Raw genomic sequence first — 24,398 nt, forward strand, 5'->3', positions numbered from 1 at the left:
AATCAAACCTATTTACGCCTTATAACATCAGTTATTCTTTGACAATAATTGTCTTGATTATCTTACTGTTATTGAAAAAAGAAAATAAATTTTTATCTGAAGTTCTTTGGTGGGTTGCTGACAATGGTTGAGTAAGCAAGTTAGAGAAACAGTGGAAGGAATTACTCAGGAATGAATATTTTAAAAATGCAAGATTCTTAAAACTCTAACCCTGGATACACTTTGATTTTGTTGTCATTCAGTCACTCAGTCATGTTCAACTCTTTGCAGCCCCATGAACTGCAGCACGCCAGGCTTCCCTGTCCTTCACTTTCTCAACACAGTCGTGTCCAACTCTTAGCAACCCCATGGACTGCAGCCTACCAGGCTCTTCCGTCCATGGGATTCTTCAGGCAAGAGTACTGGAGTGGGGTGCCATTGCCTTCTCCGTTTACTCTATACAGACTATTTATATCACCATATAATTGATTTTCCCAATTGCTTTTAATTTTAATTATCGAAGTGACCTTGGCCCTACTTTTTGTTATGTAGTCATTCAAAATAGTAAGAGCATTTTTAAAAGCTCCTTATTTACAGGCAGTTTATGTGACTAAAATATGATTAGAAAATAATTAAAAGCATATGAAATAGAAGAAAAATAGGATAGGGCTTAAATGGTGTAGAGTTGAGCCTAGTACAAAAAGGCAAACTACAGTAGCTGATCCCATTACAAGAGAAAAGGGTTAGTTGCTCAGTCTCGTAGGACTCTTTTGGAGCACCTGCACTGTCTTCCCCAGCTACAATATATATATTTTTAAGACACAAGTAACCTTACCATTGAGAATAGGCCAGTGGAAGGAGTCATTACATCTACTTAGTAGGCTCTTGTTGAGAATTAGTATGTGACATAACACACTGTCTTTACTGTGAAGACAAGCCTTAGTGTCATCAGAATTATATTCTCTATATCTATATCTATATTTTCATGGCACTGAGAATTGGATAGCTAATCAAGTTTCTCTTTTTGACTCACTGCTAAAAATTTTAGAACCACATTTGGGATTTACCTGTTGGCAAGGGTGTAAGCTGGGGGCTCTCCCAGTGACTCAGATGATAAAGAGTCTGCCTGCAATAGGGAGACCCAGGTTTGATCCCTGGATCGGGAAGATCCCCTGCAGAAGGAAATGGCAACCCACTCCAGTATTCTTGCCTGGAGAATCCCATGGATAGAGGAGCCTGGTGGGTGACAGTTGTTGTTCAGTCACTAAGTCGTGTCTGACTCTTTGCGACCCCAAGCACACCAGGCTTTCCTGTCCTTTACGGTCTCCCAAAGTTTGCTCAAACTCATATCTATTGAGTCAGGGATGCCATCCAACCATCTATCCTCTGTTGCCCTCTTCTCCTCTTGCCCTCAATCTTTCCTGCTGCTGCTGCTAAGTCGCTTCAGTCGTGTCTGACTCTGTGCAACCCCATAGACGGCAGCCCACCAGGCTCTCCCGTCCCTGGGATTCTCCAGGCAAGAACACTGGAGTGGGTTGCCATTTCTTTCTCCAATGCATGAAAGTGAAAAGTGAAAGTGAAGTCGCTCAGTCGTGTCCGACTCTAGCGACCCCATGGACTACAGGCTACCAGGCTCCTCCATCCAAGGGATTTTCCAGGCAAAAGTACTGGAGTGGGGTGCCATTGCCTTCTCCGCAATCTTTCCTAGGATGCCCTATTTTCTCCTCTAGACTGAAACTTCCTGGAGGACAGGGACTCTGCCTGGTCCATCTCTGTCTCTCCTTAGATTAACTGAGTGTTTGTGAAGGCTAAGAACAGATGCTGAGAACATCCACATTTAAGTGGCCGAGGGGATTCAAGGAAAAGATTAACAAAGAGTGATCAGAGAGGTGGAGGTGACTGAATCCAGAGCAGCCAACAAAAGCCAAGGGAGAAGAAAGTTCCAATGAAAAGCTTGTCAGTGGGACCAATCACGAAACAACAGGTTCTCAAATAGGAAAACTGAGGAAAGGATTTGACAGTGAAAGAAGAGCATTTTAGAATTTTATATCCTGAAACCCAAGATGAATGCTAAGCAATGCCACTGTCCCTTGAATTTCCTGAGTGGCCTTAGTTCTGGCAGTTATGAACATTTCTTTTAACAATAAGGCCAATTTGGGGAAAAAATTAAGTGTTTATGGACTATTTTTTTATTCAAAATTGAAATAGCTTCTTCAGTGGCTCCTATGCAGACAAAAGGTCAATTCATGTAAATTGGACTGCCTTTTATTTGAAAGGAAAGGACTTCCCAGTTGGCGCTAGTTGTAAAGAATCCACCTATCAGTGCAGGAGATGTAAAGTGATCTGGGCTTGATCCCTGGGTCAGGAGGATCCCCTGGAGGAGGGCATGGCAACCCATTCCAGTATTCTTGCCTGGAGAATCCCTTGGACAGAGGAGCCTGTCTGTCTATAGTCCATAGATGCACAAAGAGTCAGACATGACTGAAGCAACTAAACAAGCACACACAAGAAGAAGGCTACAGGGCTTTCAGAACTCAAAAATTCAGATGAGGCAGAACAGAGAAGCACCAGAATAAAGGCCTCCCTAAGGTGCACTACTCATTTCATCTTCAAATCAAGGTTTGTGGGCTCATCCTTTCATTTCAGATGGGGTAGCTCTGGCTCCCTTGAAGTTAAAAACAAGCTAGCAGGGGCACTGCGGCTAAATCAGTTCATTTAGTTCAGTGCAATAGTAATGAACCCTTATTATTTCCCCAGCACTACACAGGCACTGAGAAAGGCGATTATTCTGAATCCTTCCCCTCCTTCCTTTTTCTAACCCAGCCCTCCCTCATCTGTAGACATAAAGCTTCCTGTCTCAGTGGGTTGTCCTCAGGCTCACCTCCTGAGCCATATGCCCCAATCTCTGTTTTTTTTAAACCCATAGGCTGCTTTGGAAATTCTATCATGAAGCTGGGGTGGTTCATCACAGGTCCTGAACCATAGGATACACAAAGAACACTTTATCCCTACTAATTTGGAATAGTAAAATGCAGAATACAAAAGAGGGACTTGGTTTGGGCTTAGGGACTATATCAAATTTCCCAAAGGGGATCCTACAAGAGTTAGATTAAAATACACAAATTAAACTTACAGGAGGAAAGTCTTCATCACACTGAATGTCCTCTGTTATAATGAAGTCAGGTTATCAACTGGAGAATGTGTTCATTTTTCATTTAAGCATCTAATTGTTTTTAGCAACTGTTTATCAAGTTCTAGATACAAGGTGCTGTTCATGGAAAACAAAGGAAGATGCAAGATTCTTCTCCTGATGAGCAGGAAAGAACCTAGAGAAGGGGGAATGCTGATGATGACAGAAGAGGCAGTTGAGGAATCCAGCTTGGGGAGGCAGCTATGATAAAGAAATGAAAGAATAGATGGGGAGACATTGCCAATGCAAAATAACCTTGTCCTCTTGACTTAGTGTTTATGAAACGAAAGAAAGCGAGGTGAAGAAGCATTAACAAAGGTGGTGATAAAGTTCATTCAAGAAGAGAAGCTGGTGGGAGAAGTTGGGGGGAGTCACTGAGCTGATGCATTCACCTTGGAGTGTGTCCGGCTTGAGATGTCAACATGACCTACAGTGAGGCTTCCCGTGCGTGCTAAGTTGCTTCAGTCCTGTCTGACCCTGAAAACTATGGACTGTAGCTCACCAGGCTCCTCTGTCCATGGAATTCCCCAGGCAAGAATACTGCAGTGGGTTGCCATTTCCTTCTCCAGGGGATCTTCCCAACCCAGGGATAAAACCCGTATCTCTTATGACTTCTGCATTGGCAGGCGGGTTCTCCATAGTGCCACCTGGGAGTGAGACTTCCCAGACTTCTGAAAAGGAGATTAGTAAAAGGATGTGGGTAAAAATCAAATTTATAGGATTTACATGAGTTTGAGCAAACTCCAGGAGATAGTGAAGGACAGGGAAGCCTGGCATGCTGCTGTTCATGGGATCATAGAGAGTTGAACACAACTTAGCGATTGAACAACAGCAAGCAGGTGCTCTTAGTCCTGACTAATATTTTTGAGAAGGTTGGTGGAAGAATAAATAAGATGAACAGAACAGTCATTTTAATTGATGTTGGAGTTGGTGCTGAGAATATATACCAAAAATTGAAAAACATTGTATAAATAGTTTCTAAATGTGCTATAAAATATAGTGGAAGGAATGGACATTATAAAGCTTTTGGTATAGTTTTCAGTGGTGTTATAATAGTTTCACTCAAAAATATTCAGTTTAAATGGATTTCTGCAATTTAGCAATCTTCCTAACTTTGTGATTTTATAAAATGAATGGATACTGGAATTGACTATGCCAAATACATTACTTTAAAATTGTCAAATCAGTTTATTTGCCATCTGTAATCTTCCTCCTTCCACCAATCATTGAATTGTGCATTTGGAGACTTTCAGATTATAATCAGTGGACATTTTTCACAGGCAGATGTGTATCATAAGACTATATGATGAAGCTGCTGCTGCTGCTAAGTCGCTTCAGTCGTTTCCAATTCTGTGCGACCCCATAGACGGCAGCCCACCAGGCTCCCGCTTCCCTGGGACTCTCTGGGCAAGAACACTGGAGTGGGTTGCCATTTCCTTCTCCAATGCATGAAAGTGAAAAGTGAAAGTGAAGTCGCTCAGCCATGTCCGACTCTTAGCGACCCCATGGACTGCAGCCTACCAGGCTCCTCTGTCCATGGGATTTTCCAGGCAAGAGGACTGGAGTGGGGTGCCATTGCCTTCTCCGATATGATGAAGAGTTGTATGCAAAAAGAAATTGACTGGACATTTCCTATTTTGAGATGTAGGTATTGATAAGCCAATGAAATCAAAAGCACAATGAAGTAATCTTACTCATATTTTGACTTCTACTATCATTTAAAACTGGGTGTTTGAAGTACTGGAGAAGAAATCAGGTTGTTATAGTTTGCTAAAAGAAACACTGTGTGAGGTGAAATTGAGGAAAAAAACATTACACTAAGTTCGTCAGAATATGGAAGTCGCAGAGCTCCTGGGAATTTGCCCGGAAGTCAGAACATAATGCCACAAGAGAAAAAATAAATGTAGGATTCATTGTGCTATGTTAATGAGACCACACCTGTAATAACTCATTCAGTGTGGGATTCGTCTAATGAAAATGAACATCCAGGAAACTGGAAATAGTTCAGAGACAAGCAATAAGGATGATTAAGGGCTTGGAGAGACTGAACTGAAACCAGATTAAAAGGCCTTACATTTGTTTAACGTGGCTAACAGATGACTAAAAGTGGGCATGATATCTGTTTATAAACAGCTGAAGGTTGGGTGTAAACATGAAAGATAGAGTAAGATTGCATAATATGGTACTAAAAGGATTGACTTGAGAAAAAATTTCAAGAGAGAATTGAAAAGTAAATATAATGAAGCTGTCTCCCAGAGAGTGTGCGTTTCCTTTTCTTTAGAGACTCAGCCAAGAATGAGGAAGTTTAGCAGAGAGCCCAGCACAAGAGAACGACCCGACAGGTCCCCTGCAGATCCAATTTCCTCACTTTCACAAACCAGTAGAAAACCTTTTTAAGCTTGATCTGTTTGCACAAAATTACTCAGAAAATGTGTTTATTTATAGATTTTAGAAAACCAGAAGCACAGAACTTTAGACTTCTGGGCAATCATGTTTTATCTTTATTTGTTCTGTTATTGGCAAAGTAGTAGAGAAAACAGTGTTAAATCTAGTTCATGATTGTTGTTGTTTAGTCGCTAAGTCTTACTGGACTCTTTTGAGACCCGTGGACTGTAGCCCACCAGCCTCCTCTGTCCATGGGATTTTCCAGGCAAGAATACTGGAGTGGGTTGCCATTTCCTTCTCCAGGGGATCTTCCTGACCTAGGGATAGAACCTGTGTCTTCTGTGTCTCCTGCATTGGCAGGCAGATTCTTTACCACTGAACCACCAGGGGTAAGTTCACTCTCCCCAAGCTCAAAGGATTTGGCTTAGAATGTACAAGACAATTACCAAATGACTTTGTTTTTTTAAGAATTGGGTATACTTCCAGCTGGACTTTAAATGTACCAAAAATGAGTAATTTAAGAGATCTATTCTGGAATTATTTCTACAAGCATCCAGTCTTCTGTCTTCTGTTTTGGTGACTGAAAGCAGGCAGGACCCTGTTGGGCCCTCTGAGGTACAAATCCTTTCTATGTCCCCTGTTTCTTGTTTGTGGGAATTAGGCTTCATTCAGTCTCCTAAGACCTTTCCTGGATTTCAAACCATGACCCTTCTCCTTGTTTGGCCCTGGAATAAACCTTTCTCTACTCCAAACTCTGATGTTTCAGTTAGTTTGGTGTCTGGCACATGAACTTGTGTTCAGTGTCTTATTCCATTTTCTAGCATAACGTTTGTCCTTACTAAAGTGATGGAATGGTTTCCCCTTAAGGTTACTTTAAAATAAAATAAAGTTTTGGACTATGAGCTCATAGAGGGCTTTGTTTTTTTAATTTGACTTGCTCGCAAACAAATGCCAGAACAGTGCCATACACACTTTAAAAATTAATAATAGATGATAACTGCAGGAAGGGTTGGTTAAAGGACTTTCTAATAAGTGAATCTTTTATTTCCACCAGTTTTCACTATAAAGTCATCTTTATTTTTCTCCCCCCACAACAAATATCCTTTTTCAGATGAAGTTATACATTCAAGGATATTCTCAATTCCTGATTCATGTCATATCAAACCTTCTAGTGTTTCTGAATCACTTCCGGACTTTTCCAGCAGATTTCAGACTTCAAAATTTTCCTCCCTGCATGTCATTTTAGGCTGTTTGAGCTTCTCCCCAATGATCTATCTTCCTCTCCTCACTGCCTTGTAGAACTCTGTTGGGTGCAGTACCAGACTGCACCAATAGATGCTGCCACTTCAGTTGGAAAGTTTCTTTTTCAGTGGCTAAGCTTTAAGATTGTTGAAGGGCGATTCGGAAGGTAACTGCTATTATCTTCCTTGAAAGTAATTTGGTTTTTAATTGTGGGTTTATAAATTGTTTGCATTTTACAAGTAAGATATTAAGAAAAATAATAAAAATTAAATTAATTTTCAAAAGACACTTCAATTTCAGATACTTCAAGTATATATTAGGCATGGAAATAATTTACTAATACAATAATTTTAAATGTAATAGCTAAAAAAAAGTTTGGACTCAACATTTCTCTACAGTGATGGAAAAGGAAGGCTAGAAAATATGTTTTGGAAAGCCCAAGGGACCCAAGGAGTGTAAATCTTTAAACCAGTGTTTCTCAAACTGGTGTCAGATAATTTTAGGTGGTACAAGATAATTTTTTTTTAAGATAATTTTTATTTCTGTAAAAATGACTCATTTGCAAGGTCATCCTCTATTCATGGAAAATTATATTGATTTTCCATTTATGATAATGATAAAAAGTTTCCTTTATCATATATAATTATATAATAAAAACAGCTTAAAGAATAATATTGAGTCAACAGTATTAAAGGTGATATGGCAATAATTATAAAAGTTATATTTAGTAGAAATGCTGGAAATAATGCCTTGTCTAAATATGCAATACACTTTTGCCTATACAACTTTAAAATTCTTAAATCTCTTGTGTTCAACTTATTTCAAAGGTGGACTGAAACGTGAGATTTTATATTACTCCTGATGACATCTATGTAATATACATAAATGAATTTGAAAGTACTAATAAGAAGTTAAATAATAGTGTGATATAATTCTAGTTTTTTTGAGGGAGGGTAACTTCTGTAAAACGTATTCTTATGTAGATTATAAAAAATTATGTGGGAGCAAAGTAACTTGAAAGCAAGATCAGTATTGCTGAAAATATGATTTTAGGAGTGAGTAAAGCAACATGCTGAAAACCTGTCTCTGTGTGAACATGCTGTACTAAAGTATGAATTTTTATTTTATCCAAATTATGCATCTTCTCACTTTTATTTAGGTCAAACTAACACATAATGTTTCATACAAAAATGAAATGTAAAAATCTGTGGCCTTAGGAGGAGAGTAGTACATTCAGCCTTGTACTTAATTTTTACATGATAATTACTATAGTTGCTGAGCATTCCTAGACAGTGAATGGTTGACAAAACATTTAAATTGCATATTTTGCCTGTAGCATATAAACTGTACTAAAATAATTACTATTTTTCCTCACTACTACCATACTAATAATAGCATGACAGTGGCTAGGAGTGGCCTTTGCGGTTACACAGAGGCTGGTTTGAATCTTAGGTCTGCCGTTTATTAGGAAGTTGCTAAAAATTCTGAGCCCTTATTTCTTCACCTGTAAAATGAGGAAATTAAGACTTGCAAAGTTAATTGAATCTACCCATGGATATTTCCCTCTTAAGTGTATAGGAGGTGGCATCCTCTTCAGGCCAAAATGTGCTCTTATCTGGATCATGGTTCAAATCCCCTTTGAGCCAAACCCACTGCCAAAAGCCCTTCTACCTTGAGAACCAGAAAAGGAAACAAGCCTGGCAGTGCCTAAGTCCTCCAAAATAAATCTGCAGGAAAGAACACCCAGTGAGTGATGAGTGCAGCAATGAGTACATTTATCAGTTTAAATTTACAACTTCACCTTTCCCATTGCCTATTAATTATTGTACATAATTCCCCACTGATCAAAAAATAAGTTGATTGCTTTTGAACTCGATGGTGTCCGTGTCCATTGCTTGAGACTCAGGTGAAGCAGAGGGTGAAATTTTTTCCTGAACTTTGTGCAAAATATAATTCGGTTGATAATATATCGAAACTAAATTTTCTTTGGGTGTCATTCCTACTAGTTTACTTGTAAGCTCTGGGGTCATGGCTCAGGCAGTTTGAAGGGCTGCTTGTTGAATATTAGACTTTGTGTTTATAGAGACTACTGGATTTATCTTTGGGAACATTCCTTGGGTTTCTTTTGGCCTCACTTTCCTTATCTCTTATACAGGATTAAATAACCACCATAGAGATGTGAAAATTATATGAACTCACGTGTACCATACGTGACCAGTGCAATGACTGCCACTCAGTAAATTCTCAACAAATCAAAACACTTTTAATCAATGTGACAACTAAAGATGTTCCTAACCTTGACAATAGGTTTTAACGAAGAGGTGATGAAATGGATGCAAAATTTATGTACTGTTGCTTGTCAACTTCACTCGGATCTCGGGTTGTGATCTCCACATGAGTGCATATAGAATATTAGATCCTACGTGGGTGTATCTTGCATGCGCAGAAGGCTTACGCAGGAAATGTCGCTTCAGCAATGTGCCTGGGGAGGCTCTGACGCTGTCTTGGAAGTCGGTCGTCGCAGCCTGACCTTTGGGCATCTGGGAGGGATGCCTACCTGCGCCCAGCGCTGGACGGGGGCCCAGGCCCTTTCCAGCACAGCCTATCCCCACGCTGCTCACTCTTCGTGCCTCGCATACATCTTCACGGAAAGGAGTATTTCCTCCGTTCAGAGAAAGTTCCCCAGTCCGACGTGGGGTGTTTTGTACTTTACGTAGTTCGAAGTAGGCGAAGAAGTTCCTTCTCTCTTCTCCCTGGGGGTAAGTGGAAAGGAGTCCTGCTGGGCGCCCGAAGTCGTCCACACCGGGAATCGGGTAGCGACCGAGTTAGAGACAACTGGGGGGGGGGGGGGTTGCTGCCGGGCAGAAGCAGGTGGGCACAGACTGCGGTTCCCCGGGCCGGGGAGGGGACTGCGACCGCGGGTCCCTCCCCTCCGCCCGGAGGTGGCTGCGGCCGGCGCCCGGCCAGTGGGGGCGGGGTGGGGGCGGCGCGGAGGGCGCGGAGATTACCGCGGCGCCACCGGGGACGCCCAGGGCCCCAGAGTGGTGCCCACGCGGGATCGCGAGCGATGACAACAGGCCATCGCCCGAGGTCGAATAAAAAGGAGTCGCTTTCCCGTGTGCCGCCGCCCCGCCACAGCCTGACCCCGGGGTGGGGGGGTGCCCCCGGCGGCCTCCAGTGGCCGCGGGCGCCGGCGTCCCCCGCCCCCACCCCGCGCGCAAGTACGAGGCTGCCCGCCGTGCGGCGCACGCTCCGCCGCTCCCGGCTTCCGCGCAAAACTTCGAGCCTGGCCGCGTGAAGCTGTCGCTCCCGCTTCGGAGCGGGAGAGAGCCTGCAGAAAAGCCTGGCCGTGAGGACCTCGGTGGCTGGGCGCGCGCTCTCTTTTTCTTTTCTTCTCCTTTTTTTTTTTTTTCCTGTCGCCATTGGGAGTTTTGGCTCCTCTCCTTTCCTCCTCCCCCTCGTAGCCGCTTCTCCCCCCGCCCCGTCTCTCCCCCACTGGTGTACGCTATTTGTTGAAGGTGGGGGGGGGGGTGGCCGAAGGGGATGTCCTCTTTTCACCAGAGGCACAGCGTGAAGGCGAAACTTCAACACTGGAAGGAAAGAGAATAAATACGTAAATACGGACGCACAGATCCGTTGCTGGGGGAGACACTTGAACTTTGGGATCCTGAGACGGTCTGGGCGGCAGGAGGTGAGTGCTTCTTATTCCGACCCTCTATCCCGGGGTCCGCATTTCAGGGATCCCGCAAACTCTCCAGGGAGAGTGCGCGCGGCTGCGCCGGGGCGATGCGCGCTCTGCGGGAAGGTGTGTGGGCGCCCGGGTCCCCGCGGTCGCGCCATTGCTGAGTACCCCCAGCCCGGGCTGGGGCCCGGGCTGCTCGGAGTGCCTTGGTGTGTTCTGCCTTGGAGGACGCCCTGGAGCCCCGAGGGTCCCTGCAGAGCCTTTTTGTGCCTCGCGGAGCCCTCGCGGAACAGGGTGCGCAGCTCCATACCTGCACTCTATTCCCGCCTCTCAGAGGTGCGCGCTCCTGGGTCTCCCCTGCTTCCTTCTTGTGACATTTGTTACTTTGCCTAGTAGCCCCTAGATGTGCCAGTTGCAAGGATGCTGACCCAGGTCCCATAGAGGGCCCCAGGCGCCTGGGGTTTTCGCGGTGCTGGGTGCGTGTGTACGTTTAATGCTTGTGTTCTAAGCTCAAGGCACCAACCGGGCTGTTGGGCTGCGGCCGTCCCCCTTTCATAGTTTTTATGTGGCGTGGGCCGGATGTCTCTTGCCGTTTCCCAGGGTCCGTGAAACGAGAGGCGCCTTTTCAGAGGACACGCGTTCATTGGCCCGGGACGCAGATGCCGTAAGGAATCCTAACTTCTCCAAACGGAAGGACCTGACCCGGGTCGGGGGTAGCGGGTTTTCTCCTTAAAAAACCTGCAGTGTCTGGGGTGGCTGTGGGGCTTGAAAGGGCTCGATGCTTTAGCGTCGTTAAGCGAGATTTGGAAAGAGATCGTGTGTGTGCTTGTTTTATTTTGCGCCGCACAACAGCCAGAACTTTCGTTAGTAGCACTTGAAAGATGTCTCTTTCTTTCGTAAACAGTATTCGGAACAGCTTGGAGCAATTAGAGAATTTGCCGACCTAGTGCCACGGCTGAGCGGTGGCGAAACCAGAGAGCACGGTTTAATTTTTGTGATCCCTTTTCTAGTTGGGGTGGCAGCGTCTCCCCTCTCCACCACCTCTGTTTCTCCTGCTCTTGAAAGCTAACGGGGTTTGTGTTAGACGTGAGTGAGTGTGTGGGAGGATGTCGTTTGGAGCGCGTTTTTCTCTCCTCGCCGCCGGCGTCTGTCCTCTGCACTGTCCAGCGGGCAGTCATTCATGAATCCTCATCCGAGGGCAGTGGAGGAAGGTGCAGGTCCCTCGGCCCTTTCTGCCAAGGTGGAGAATAGTGACGGGGCGTGTGTTTTGGTTTCAGAGCAGTTCCACGTGGAGCACCTCCGTGTGCGTGTATGTTGTGTACTTGATCTGTGAGGAGGTAACAGGAGGCTCGTGTTCAAACCCAGTGGGCCGTTGGCCATTAATTTGCTTTCCTGGCTGTCATTACAGACACTTCCAAAATCTGATACCTAAGAGAACCAACAGGTTAGGTTTCACATTAAGAGCTCATACTTAACAGTTTTCTTTCTCCCTTACCCCTTTTGGCTTGGCACCCTGGGATCAACGTAATTGATGGAGCAGAAACACGTCTTCTTGAATATGGCAATTTTGTTCCTCTTCTGTGCGGCTACTTTTTGCACTCTCGGGCGTCTGTCAGCTTCACTGCGCGCTCCTTCGGGACTTAGATTGGAGTCTTAGGAGCATTTAAGGATCGTGGGTTCCTCTTCCACAGCTCCTGAAGTTTGATTTATACGTCGGTGACTGTTAGACTTGAAAGTTGAGGATGGTATTTTGTCTGTTGCGTTTTTGGTTTTATTTCAAAACCGCCTCAGCACAAGGATTATACTTGATAACTTCACCCGGGTAGAATTAGGTTTGTCTCCCCCAACCTCTTTATTTTTAAAAAAATTATTTCTAGCCATTTTATAGCTGAGGAACGAAAAACTAGGAAGGGGGTTGGGCAGCGAGAGAATCCTAAAGCAAAATGTTTGATACATAGCAGGGTGTGGTATAACCTTATCCCAAGAAATAGATAGCAATAGTAAGAACAGGGAAACTACTTTGTGTGGAGCTAGGCTGCTGGAATCTGATTTTTATGGTAACAATACCAAACGCAGATATAACTACATTCATTTTTTATTGTTATTATAAACCATAAAAATAGTTTGTTCCGCCTCATTAAAAGTTGTGAGCCATTCAGAGTCAAATAACTTTTTTTTTTTCCCAGAAATGGCTGTAGGTGAGGGTTAAAACCTTTGACAGTTACAGCTTTGAAAGTAATGTAATTAGATTATCTGAAAACTGTTCCTTTTCCCCCCTGATTATTAGGGATGTATCCTTGCCTTTAATAATGGGTAAAGGTCTAAAATAATAGGTTTTCAAGAGATAGTTTTCCTTTGCCAGTTATCTGAAAATAGTACATGTCAACCTAAGATCACCATAATTAGCAATTGTTTCACAACTATAACTGAAATTAAAAGATTTACTTGATTATTCTTTTTTATGAATAAGTATTATACAGGATATTAGAGATTTAATTTCTCTTTTACACAATAAAAATTTATATATGCACATATTTAGAGAATATCTAAGTATTATGTTCAAGCTTAAAAATTAAAAAAAAAACCCTGAGATTCGTATAAAAAGAATTTTGTATAAAAGCAATCATTATTCCTATTAAGAAATATAGATACTGCGTTCTGGAGGATTTGTAGAAGTCAGTTGAAAAATATTATCTTTTGTCAAAGTTTCTTTTTTGAGGGAAGACTGGAGGATCAGTAGTTCATCATTTTGCTATAATTTGTTTTTTCTTTCAAAAACCTCTTTGAGTTAAACAAAAAGAAGAATAAGACCTCCATTTCTGAAAGTTTCCTTTTTATTTATATTATGATTTGGGGTGTAAATAAATTTTACATAGCCACGGGAAATAAGGTGTCCAATTTCATGTTTTCAATCTCTGTTGCAAGCTCTAAATGACTGATGCCATGTCTAAAAATACATTTATGTGGCTTGGTATTTAATTTTAAAAAATTTTATGCACTGAAATGAAATTAGCCTGAAGTTTTAAAAAAGTAGAATGGTAGAGAACCCATGACTGTTATGAAAAGTTAGGATGTTGGAAAATTCATATTCTGACTCACAAATTCACTTACTTCACCTGGTGGAAGCTCACACTTTTTATCCAGAATTCAAGAAGAGGGGAAATAATCCTTTTCAAGGCTTAGTGAAGTGTTAAGTAATTTAATAGTGCAAGTATTTATTTTATTTTTCATTATCTTTTCCCCTCTTTTAGGTAAATGCAGGAACACTGAACATTCAGTATAAGCAGGCCCCCCTTTATCAGAAGTTTATTCACCATAGTTCTGTATTGCAGCTGCTGGTCATATTTCATGGAGCTGTTAAAGCACTTAAAACCTAAAATTAGGTACTGTCTGGTTGTAAATATTTTAGATCACTCATCTAAGAAACAAATAGAAGAGTGTATTATCAGAAGTAGATGTTCTGAATCCTCTCATTGAAGAGCGGGACAAAATGTATCAAACATTTTGTTATGTTTTCAGTATATAATATAATCATGACAGTTTCTTTTTCAAGTGGATATTAGTCTTACATATTCTAAACTCTTATAAAGTGCCTCCCTGTAGAGTATCTTAAATAATTGTATTCAGAAATACCACTGGGGGGTTTTATTACAGCAGTTACTGGGTGAATGCAATCCACAGCAGGAGGAATAGGATGACTTTCAGTGTACCTGCTCCTCTCATGAATTTTTCCCAGTGAACTAAGAAATGGCATGTTCTTTCAGGCACTCACTCTAGAGATGGGTGAGAGATGCAGTGGTGTATTTAATTGCAGTATGTGTGAGACTGCATTTTGCAGTCAGGTAAGTTTTGTCGTGGGGGACACCGAAGATTAAGTTGTATGCACAGTGAACTTGGCTTCACTTAGTTTGAACTTGAGTCGAAGAAAATAAACAAGAATCACATATTCCCAAGTAGTATAAGCAATTCTGATTGCTTTTAAGAGGTTTGCAGACTTTGTAAACATTACTGTCACCTAATATTGCTTGTGGCTCTGCACATTAGGATATGCTTTGGTAATATACTGTTTTTCTCTTGAAGTTTGTGATTCTTACCATGTCCCATCCAGGTTTCTACTAGGAGAGTGGTACTGAAAATAAATATCACTACCCTTACTCCCCTAACTCCCCTCTTCCAGAAGAAGAGATGAAACAGATGAGTTTAAAAATAGAAACCATTTTAAGTTATCAAAACCACATTTATATGGTGGTTTAAAACAGTTGCAGAGTGTGTACCTCTAAGTCACATTGTAACCTTTGCTGTCATTGAAAGGTGCTAATTGATCTTAGGGCACTGACATAATAGTATAGTTTGATATTTGAAACCTTTGGGCATTGGTCTGGCCCTTTTCTTACCCTGAGATTTCAGTGTATGGCCGATGAAGAGTAACACCATGTTAAAATGTCAGGAATTCTCATTTTTTTCTCCATGTACATTTTAATACAGCAACTTATATTTTTAAAGCGTTTATGTATGTGCAGTAAGTAAATTTATTTTAATGTACTTCTGGGAAAGAAGGACCTATATTATATATTGTCATGTTAAGGTTTTTAATTTTTTTTTCATAGGTAAATTTTATTTTTAGGTTGAAATTTTTAGGCAAAATCTGATTGCTGGGATCACATTTGAATAGGTTCAAAGTGAACTTGCATTAAAGCAATACAGAATACCCATCTTGAAATTTCATGTATGAAGTATATGTTCTTAAATAAATGGAGATCTTAAGGTATTAAAAAAAAAAGTCACTTTAGTTTTTGTATAGTTGTAACCGTTCTGCCAGTGTGAGTAATTATGATTTTCACCATCAGTAATTATCATAGCCATCACATCATAGCTGATATTTACTGAGTATTTATTTACTTTTTTTGCAAAAAAATTTAAGGTATTTATGTGTCTCAACTGTGCCATTTTTATTATTCCCATTTTACAGATGAGAAAACTGAGACTCAGTTATGCAGTAGAGTGGAGCCAGGATTTTAGCTCTGCAGCCTGAACCCTGATTCCCTATCCTTAAATGTTGCCCTAGACCATTTGGTCCCACCAGTCACACCTGAGTTCATTTTAGGGGGTGCCCACACATTTTATTTTTATATTATTAGTTATATATTTATTTCTAACATTACTAAGAAGATATGTTAGATTTCATATTAAACCTACATTTTCCTAGATAATGTTGTTTAAGGCAAAACCAGAAAAGGATTGAAGCAAAAAAAAAAAAAAAATGTAAAGCACCTATTTAAAGAAACATATTAAGTGACAGTGAACAAGTGCTAAGTTAAAATACCCAAAATCATGAAGGTTGATGGCAAAGGACTACAATTGGGAGAAACTGGTATTCTAGAAGGCTCCCTAAACGCTGGAAACTTCTGTCTAGATCTCTTCAATATTTGACTTACATGCAGTCTTGTCTTTTGCTTCTCGAGCCTTATCCTTTAGATAGATGTTATCAGTTTTACAGTTTTTCTCTTTTTGCCTTAAGCTTGAATGCTCATTATAAATCTCAGATGTTTCTGTTGAACCAACTAATGAGGACTGCATAATGAATTTCTAAAGGCAAGCTGAAATGATAACGGGGCTCACTTATATTTCAGAAATACTTTCAACTTACATAGATATCAGGCTTGGCATTTTTAAAGTTTTCCTTAGGTAAACATCCTTGTTCTGCTGTTAATAATCTGTTTTATAACTTTAATGTACTTTTCAAGGAAGCAGCGGTTTTTCTTTTGATTTACGTATTTAGCCACAGAACCCTTCTTTCAAGTGAAAGCTAACACTAAGCCCACTAGACAAAAGTCCACTGCCTTCGTGAAGCAGGACGTGCGTGGCCTATGAATCACTCACCAATCCTGTTTCCGACCATTGGTGCCTCCCCAGGTCTCTGTAAGGATCGTGCAGTTTGCAAAAAAAAACGAACCTTCTGACGAAAAGTCAGTTCAGAGTACCTCCTGCAGTCTGTGAGAATGTCATCCACTAAAAAACCAGAACAGAACAACAAGCAACTCTCAAATACGGCAAAATATCTCCCAGTGTAACGCAGCGTCAAAAGGTGTGTCGGTTTATCCTAGTGTCACGTGGATATTCTTAGTTAACCTATCTGCAACTTTCAGTTTAGTACTGAGAAAATAAAAAGTAGTCAGAATGTTTCCCACATGGAATTACGGGTCTGAATGAGGCACATAAAATTTGTCCTTAGAAAGGTTTGTTTGATTAGAGCATCTTATTTTTTCTTTCTTCCTTTAAAGACTTGACAGAGACTCATCAGCAGTGGCATAAATTGACTTGACCTTAGATTTTCAGATAAATTATTGCTACCGTTTCTGTTATTCTTTCCTGCTTCCTTTTTAAAATGAAAGGGACATTTCTTGTGAAAGGCTACGATTAAATCATAAAAATTTACGTTCATATACCATTAAGTTTAATTCTGCTCACAAAAGCAATAGCATTAAATTTGAAATTTGATCCTTAATCAAGTAGGTCCACCACATAGCAAGAGGGCTTATTCTCTGCACGGTAATATACACAATTCACAGGCCTCTGCATATACCCAGTGGAGGGATCTATTCATTACATTTCACTTCTGACTCTGAACTCCCTCAAGTTAGAGGATTTGAAAGGACCTGAATGTTCCGACTAAGAGATGGAATATTTCTAACTTAATGCATGCAGTATGTTGAAAGCGATGATGACTTGGAAAGTCCACAGGTCTCTGAATTAGCTAATTCTCTTCACTTCAAATTTTATATTTTAATGCAAATGTGTATTCACATATGATTTTGACTCAAGTAATTCTAGCCAAATTGAATCACAGGGTGGGCAAGTCATGTTCCAATTTCCTTTTGCAGATTTTCAGTAATCTCAAATTGTGCTTCTAGTAGGTAACTTTAGAATCCAGACCTCAGCCAGTTGGTCAACAACCTCAATATTACTGAAACTTTGTCTGTGAACTTTAGGTATTTAGATGATGCTACTTTTTTTGCTTTTCATAGTCGACCCAGGTAGACTTTTCATTTAGGTCTGTTTTGTCATGTCAGTTGTTGACTTTAGTTTTTAAAGGCTCCATTCATGAAAATACTAGCAAAGTTCTGGGCACATGGTAAATACTTATTAAATGCTTTTTTCATTATCAGTGTTGCTGATGAGATGCCAAAATTACAATGCAACGAATAGACTTTTTTCCTACTCTGGATGATTTTGAAGGCTTTGGGACTTTTAGTCTATGATTATACTAATAATAAGTTCTACTTTTTCTTGGCATATACCATTCATAGAAATGGTTAGCTTGGTAAGTGAGTTAATTGTGGTAACAAGGTTATAGGTTTAATCCTCAGATGAACATACTAGCTATAGGGGGACACTTGTGCTACACACACTTGGTCATATTGTCTTTGTTGTCATAAGCATAGTTGTGATATCCTGACCTTCTCTCTTTGGGGACTACTCTGGTCTGTGCTGGATCTATCTCTAAGACTTTTCTGCTGTCCCAAGGATGATCAACCACATCTGTTCACAGTTTTTATCAGAACCCTTCTTGACTTAAAATTCTAAACAAAATAAATTCCCTGTTGCCTAGAGGGCATATTCTAAAATCCTTAGAAGGATCTACAGGACCCTTCAAGCTGAGAACTTTGCTCAAGTTTCCCTTTTTACCTCTCACCAGCCACTCACAAGAAATCTCTTCTCCAGCTGGGTGGAAAAGTGCAACCTTCAAATACACTCTGGTCATTTCTGCTGCATTTCTTTGTGCATGTGATTCTTTCTATCTGGAAGACATCTTTCCCTTCCCCCTGAAACTTTCTTTTCTACTCCTTTTGCAAGACTCAAGATGCAAAATGTTACCCCCTCTGACCACCAAAGACTGATCTGGATATTTCTAGTCTCCTTATTCCCAAAGGGCCTAGTTTCCACCTTTTAGCATAGCAATTGCCACATTGAAATGTAATAGGTTGCATGAGTTTAAATTCTGCTCTTGACTGAGAATTTGCTGATGCTCTTACTGGTATTTGCCATTCTATATTTCTAGTACTGGCACCCCACTCCAGTACCCTTGCCTGGAAAATCCCATGGACGGAGGAGCCTGGTAGGCTGCAGTCCATGGGGTCGCTAAGAGTTGGACACAACTGAGCGACTTCACTTTCACTTTTCACTTTCATGCATTGGAGAAGGAAATGGTAACCCACTCCCGTGTTGTTGCCTGGAGAATCCCACGGATGGGGGAGGCTGGTGGGCTGCCGTCTATGGGGTCACAAAGAGTCAGACACGACTGAAGTGACTTAGCAGCAGCTGCAGCAGGGGACACTAAATTCCTATTGAATCAATGAGTTAAAAGAAATGGGGGTGAAGGCAGTGGTGGTAGCATGGGGGACAGTTAGCATTACAAGGCAGGACAGCCTTAGCCATGACCTCAGGGACACGGGGTATTGATCTAGAAGAATTGCATCTCTAAATTCAGGCCCAGCTTGTATGTATGATGTAGAGATGTATTTATATCACACATGACCATTGGTAAGTCAGTGATCTAGTGGATAAAAGGAGGGTCCTGAAAATCTCTGGAGATGTGAGTGTTTCTTAGCACTTGACATCTGAGGAACCTACTGTTCTGGCATAGTGGTTAAGTACAAAGAATATGGACCTGGGCTCCTTGGGTTTGAAACCCAGCTTTGACACTAATGACTGTAATGATGAGCATGTTACTTAAAACAGTTTTTGCTTCAGTTTTCTCATGTGTAGTGGAATGTACTTCTTGGAGATCATGTGAAAATTCAACAAATAAATATCTGTGAAGAATTTAGAATAGTGTATGACTGATGTTGGGAAAGACTGAAGGCAGGAGGAGAAGGGGATGACAGAGGATGAGATGGTTGGATGGCATCACCGACTCAATGGACATGAGTTTGAAGAAACTCCAGGAGTTGGTGATGGACAGGGAGGCCTGGCGTGCTGCAGTCCATAGGGTTGCAAAGAGTTGGACATGACTGAGCCACTGAACTGAACTGAGCTGATGATATGAATACTAGCTATTATGAATGTGGTTGTCTTCCCTCCATTGAAGTATGCTAAATATTCCAGAGATATTTAGAGCTGAAAGTCATTTTTGGGGTCATAGACTGGGGATTAAAAATTGAGTCCCTACTTGGCAAATCTGAGGCTGGAGTTACAAGAGAAGACATTAGAAAACTCAGTTTTGGCCATTAACATTGCATGGTGTTTCTTTTAACAAATACTTTCCCGTATAGTCATCTAGATTTTATTTATTTACTTAAAAATAATTTTTATTGGAGTCTAGTTGCTTTATAATGTTGTGTTAGTTTCTATTGTACAGCAAAGTGAATCAGCTATATGTATACATATATATTTAAATTTTTAAAGGCTTTCATCTTTGTGGTTTCTCAGCTACTCTAAGCCATTTTAAGAACATTCTATAATGATCTTTTTGTTTATCAGTTCAGTTCAGTCGCTCAGTCGCGTTCGACTCTTTGCGACCCCATGAATCACAGCACGCCAGGCCTCCCTATCCATCACCAACTCCCCGAGTTCACTCAGACTCACATCCATCGTGTCAGTGATGCCATCCAGCCATCTCATCCTCTGTCGTCCCCTTCTCTTATCCCTCCCAGTATCAGAGTCTTTTCCAATGAGTCAACTCTTCGTATGAGGTGGCCAAAGTACTGGAGTTTCAGCTTTAGCATCATTCCTTCCAAAGAAATCAGCCAATATTTATTTCACCAGTTGCTTTTTTTTTCCAGCCTGAAGGCACCAATTATAAGAATTTGTATAATTTTCCCAGGTGATGCAGTGGTACAGAATCCGCCTGCCAATGCAGGAGACACAAGAGTTGCCGGTTTGATCCCTGGGTGGGGAAGATCCCTTGGAGAAGGAAATGGCAACCCACTCCAGTATTCTTGCCTGGAGAAGTCCATGAACAGAGGAGCCTGGTGGGCTACAGTTCATGGAGTTGCAGAGTCAGACATGACTGAGCATGGATGCACACACTTGAAGAACTCAGTGTAAACTTTTTTAAACGATAACACCACAGCTTGCTATGACTCTGTCTTTGCAGTCAGCAGGAGGTCATTGAAAGTGAAAGTGTGAAAATGTTAGTCACTCAGTCATTTCGACTCTGTGATTCCATGGACTGTGACCTGTCAGGCTCCTTTATCCATGGAATTCTCCAGGCAAGAATACTGAAGTGGATTGCCATTTCCTTTTCCGGGGGAGCCTCCCAGTCCAGGGATTGAACCCAGGTTTCCTGCATGCAGGCAGATTCTTTACCATCTGAGCCACCAGAGAAGTTATTAGCATCTCCATCTTTCGACTTAATCATTTGGTCCTTGGATTTAGATGTAATGATTATATGGTGAAGAGAGGCTGAAGGAGGAGGGAAGATTAAACGTTAATTGTCAGGGTTCTATTTGTTTTAACTGCTCACCTGGAATTGCTGCCAGGCACACCTGTTTAAAAATATGATGTTACTATTGATGTTGTGTCTGAATCTCTCAGTGTATTTAGACCAGTGTTTCTCAAAGTCTGATTATTGACATTTTGAATTGGATAATTCATTGTTGGAGGTGTGTGTGTGACTGACCTGTGTGTGCATTTTAGGGCGCACAGTGTAGGGTGTTGTGTGACATCCTTGGTCTCTACCCATGAGATGCCAGTTGCAGCCTTCCCTGATTATTAACAGTGACTCCAGACTTTTGTCACATGTCCTCCAGAAGCGAAATTGCCCTCAGCTGAGAAATCATAGTCAAAGTCGGTTTTAAGATCATTTGTTAAAGTCAAAAAATTTCCAGGCATCTGCATAAGAGGACTGTTACTATTTTTAGTTAAGTATGGAGAATCTTCATACATTCCTCCTAAGTTTAAACACAAAATCAATCAATTCTTATTGGCCTGTGTTGATAGATAAGCCTTACATAGAGAGGATTTACGGATGGCTTTATATAAATGGGAAATTTCCAGGTGGTGCAGTGGTAAAGAATCCCCCTGCCAATGCAGGAGACACTAAGAGACTTGGGTTCCATCCTGGGTTGGGAAGATCCCCTGCAGTATGGAATAGCAACCCACTCCAGTATTGCCTGGAAAGTTCCATGGACAGAGGAGCCTGATGGGCTACAGTCCATGGGGTTGCAAAGAGTCGGACACACCAGAGCATGCATGCCTTTTACACAGATTGGCTATTGTCAGCATATTTTTCTTCTCTGAAAACTATGTATGAGTTGGAGGACCAGAATACTTAGTAAATTATGTCAGAAGTAGATATTTATTTGAATTACCTATATGACTATTTTTAAAATATTACTTTTGCTGTCAATCATTAGTAGATACTTTTGAATCATTTTTGATAATGACAATTGCTTATCTTTTCCCATAGATAAATATTCAGTAATAATAAACTTTTATTTTTAGTTTGTAGTGTCAGAAAAAGTAAAGTGTTATCTGTAATCACAACTGCCTAAGATTAAAATACTTTATCAGTTAAGTCATTTGTTCATTTGTAATGAGAAAGTTTCAAACGAAATACGCCTTAGCTTTCAATTTGTATCACAGTTTCAGGGTCTTGAGTTTAATAATATTGGTACAGTCTGCAGAAAGTAAAAATGAGCATATTGCACGTAAAAACTCCTTTGCTGATTTACCAAATCCAGACTTTATGTTCTAATTCTATAGGTTTAATCTTGGCATGCACATTTTGTCTCTGCATTGATATGCAGTTGACTACAAGTAAATGTGACTATAGTCAGAGTATTCCATCTGACACTTGCCTAGTTCAGGTGTCTATGAAAGGCTCTTCAAAAATTACTGAGAAGAACAAACTGGGAACGTATATGTATTAACATGAAGTGAAGGAGGATAACTTTGCTTGCATAAGTTTTGTGTTGCATGTAAAAATTATTTTGGAGTATGAAACAATTAATACTATAAATATATGATTAAACTAATGTTTATGTGAGGTCTAAACAGGAGAGAAAATTTAAATCTCACTAGTAATTGCAAGATACTTGAAATTCCACGTGTATGTATTATCTAGTGGTTTTACTTTAATTGTATTAGGCAGGTAATCATGTTACCTGGAAGCGGTCAGACAGACCTAGGGATTTCACATCATTTACTAATTGATGCTCAAGCAGACAGGGCAGAGGTACTTGAAAACAAACTCCCTTTGTCTCTCTGTCTGTCTGTCTTTCTTTATTACCTCTGCTTTGATTTATGCTTTAATTTTAGAAATGTACTTTTAAAAAGGAAACGTGGCTGCAAATATAACATACTGTATGTGATCAAAATGTATTTCTGTTTTCTAGAAAGAGAAGGACTCCTCACAGCTACTTGTTAGCAGAGAGATGAAGTGGGTGCTGGGCAACCCAATGACAGATGGGGGCCCTTCCAGGAAAGTTAGGTGGGAGTTGTAAACCAAGGGCTTACATCATAAGTTCTCAGACAGCAGAGGAGAGTTCTGCTCCACGCATTGACAGGAAGTCCAAAGAAGGCATAGCACACATCAAGTCCATCCAGGCACTTTATTCTTGACATTGAACAGGAAGCCTGGTAGCCCTTGAGTCATTGGAGAATAGCCAGTAAACCAGAAGTTCTGTTTTTCCAAATGGACACTCTTTGGGTTCATAAATCAGGGAACCTCTCAGAGAATTCAAGTCACATATTTGCTTTCTGAGGTTGATTTCTTTGTACAGTGGATACAAATGTGAGACTTACCTATTTTATGAATGCTCTATGGCATAAAATACAATTAGGCATTTCCTTTTCTCTCCCAGGTATATCCTGGCCACCATTGTCCTCCACTGCCCCAGCTCCCTTAACCTACTTGCCTCTTATGTTTTGCTGCCTACCTGGACAAAAAAAATCTACTCATCTTTCAAGGCTTAGCTCAAATGGCACCTCCTCTGGGAAGCCTTCCCAAAGCTCAGGCAGAATGAATTCTTTTCTCTCTGTAATACTGTAGCACCTTATGTGGGCTGTTAGTATAAGAGCACACTGTGCTGGGACTACTTTTACATGAGTCTATCTTTAGAGAGATTCTGAATGCACCCAGGGGCAAATTTTATCTTTCTCGTTCTGTAGCCCCAGTGCCTGGGGTATTGATGGAAAATCACTAGTTACCCTGTTGCTACGTGTCTTCAAAGGATGTACATCCAAAGCCAAACAGACTGCAAAGAATGGATCCTGTTCATAGTTTGGAAGCGAATTCTTTTTTGTATGTGATCATGGAAACTAGTTCATTGGTTATACTTTATTCTAACTTATATAAAGCTATATTTGTACCAAAGTGTTACTGATATCCAGGGCTTCCTAGCAGAGGAAAAGATATGGCCACATGAACTGATATTTTGAACAAACTGAAATTAAAACGGCAGATTCTAGTGGAGGTTTATAGTTTTCTTACTTCCAGTTTTCTTTAGAAACAAACTTTGGCCTCCTGGGTTGATTTCTGTGGAGATGCATTTCATGTTATTTTGAAGAGTTTTTAGCCCTCAGAATTATGGATTTTATCCGAGAAGAAGTACGTTTTGTGTTTATGTCAATGTTTCAAAATATGGGGACCAAAAATCCTAGAGGTATCTGTTAAAAGTATATGTGGCCATTTGGTGAGAGAAATTCAGTCTGTTTTCAGTCATAATTTAGGAAGAAAAATTTCTGTTTAGTTTCTAGTGGTTTGTTTTCAGGCATTTTCCACAAAAAGATGAGCAAGACCCTTCAAAACCACCAGCTTGCTTATTTAGGGGAAGAAAAAAAAGCCTTCTGGGTCCAAAAATAACATTAAATTAAAATGATTGTTTCCAATAGTTTCAGAAATTGTGGTTTTATTTCCTCGTATGAGTCATTTCTGAACGGAGTATGTGATTGTGCTACACTGTGATGAAGCCTATT

The 24,398-nt window shown here is 40.8% G+C and overlaps 1 protein-coding gene across 9 annotated transcripts in view; it reads left to right on the top strand.

Moving 5' to 3' along the window:
• EYA4 (EYA transcriptional coactivator and phosphatase 4) overlaps window positions 1-24,398 on the top strand; it is a 367,222-nt gene that overhangs the window by 35,079 nt on the left and 307,745 nt on the right. The window contains exon 1 of one of the 9 annotated variants that reach the window (XM_061428025.1): window positions 9,452-9,555. The exons of 2 other annotated variants lie outside the window; for them this stretch is intronic. The gene's annotated coding sequence lies outside the window, so the exon portion shown is untranslated. Of the gene's footprint in view, window positions 1-9,451; window positions 9,556-10,330; window positions 10,488-24,398 lie in introns of those variants that run through there. 6 more of the 9 variants (XM_061428023.1, XM_061428028.1, XM_061428031.1 and 3 more) reach the window with 6 other exon arrangements.

Source organism: Bos javanicus, chromosome 9, assembly GCF_032452875.1.
Source record: "Bos javanicus breed banteng chromosome 9, ARS-OSU_banteng_1.0, whole genome shotgun sequence".
Lineage (NCBI taxonomy): Eukaryota > Metazoa > Chordata > Mammalia > Artiodactyla > Bovidae > Bos > Bos javanicus.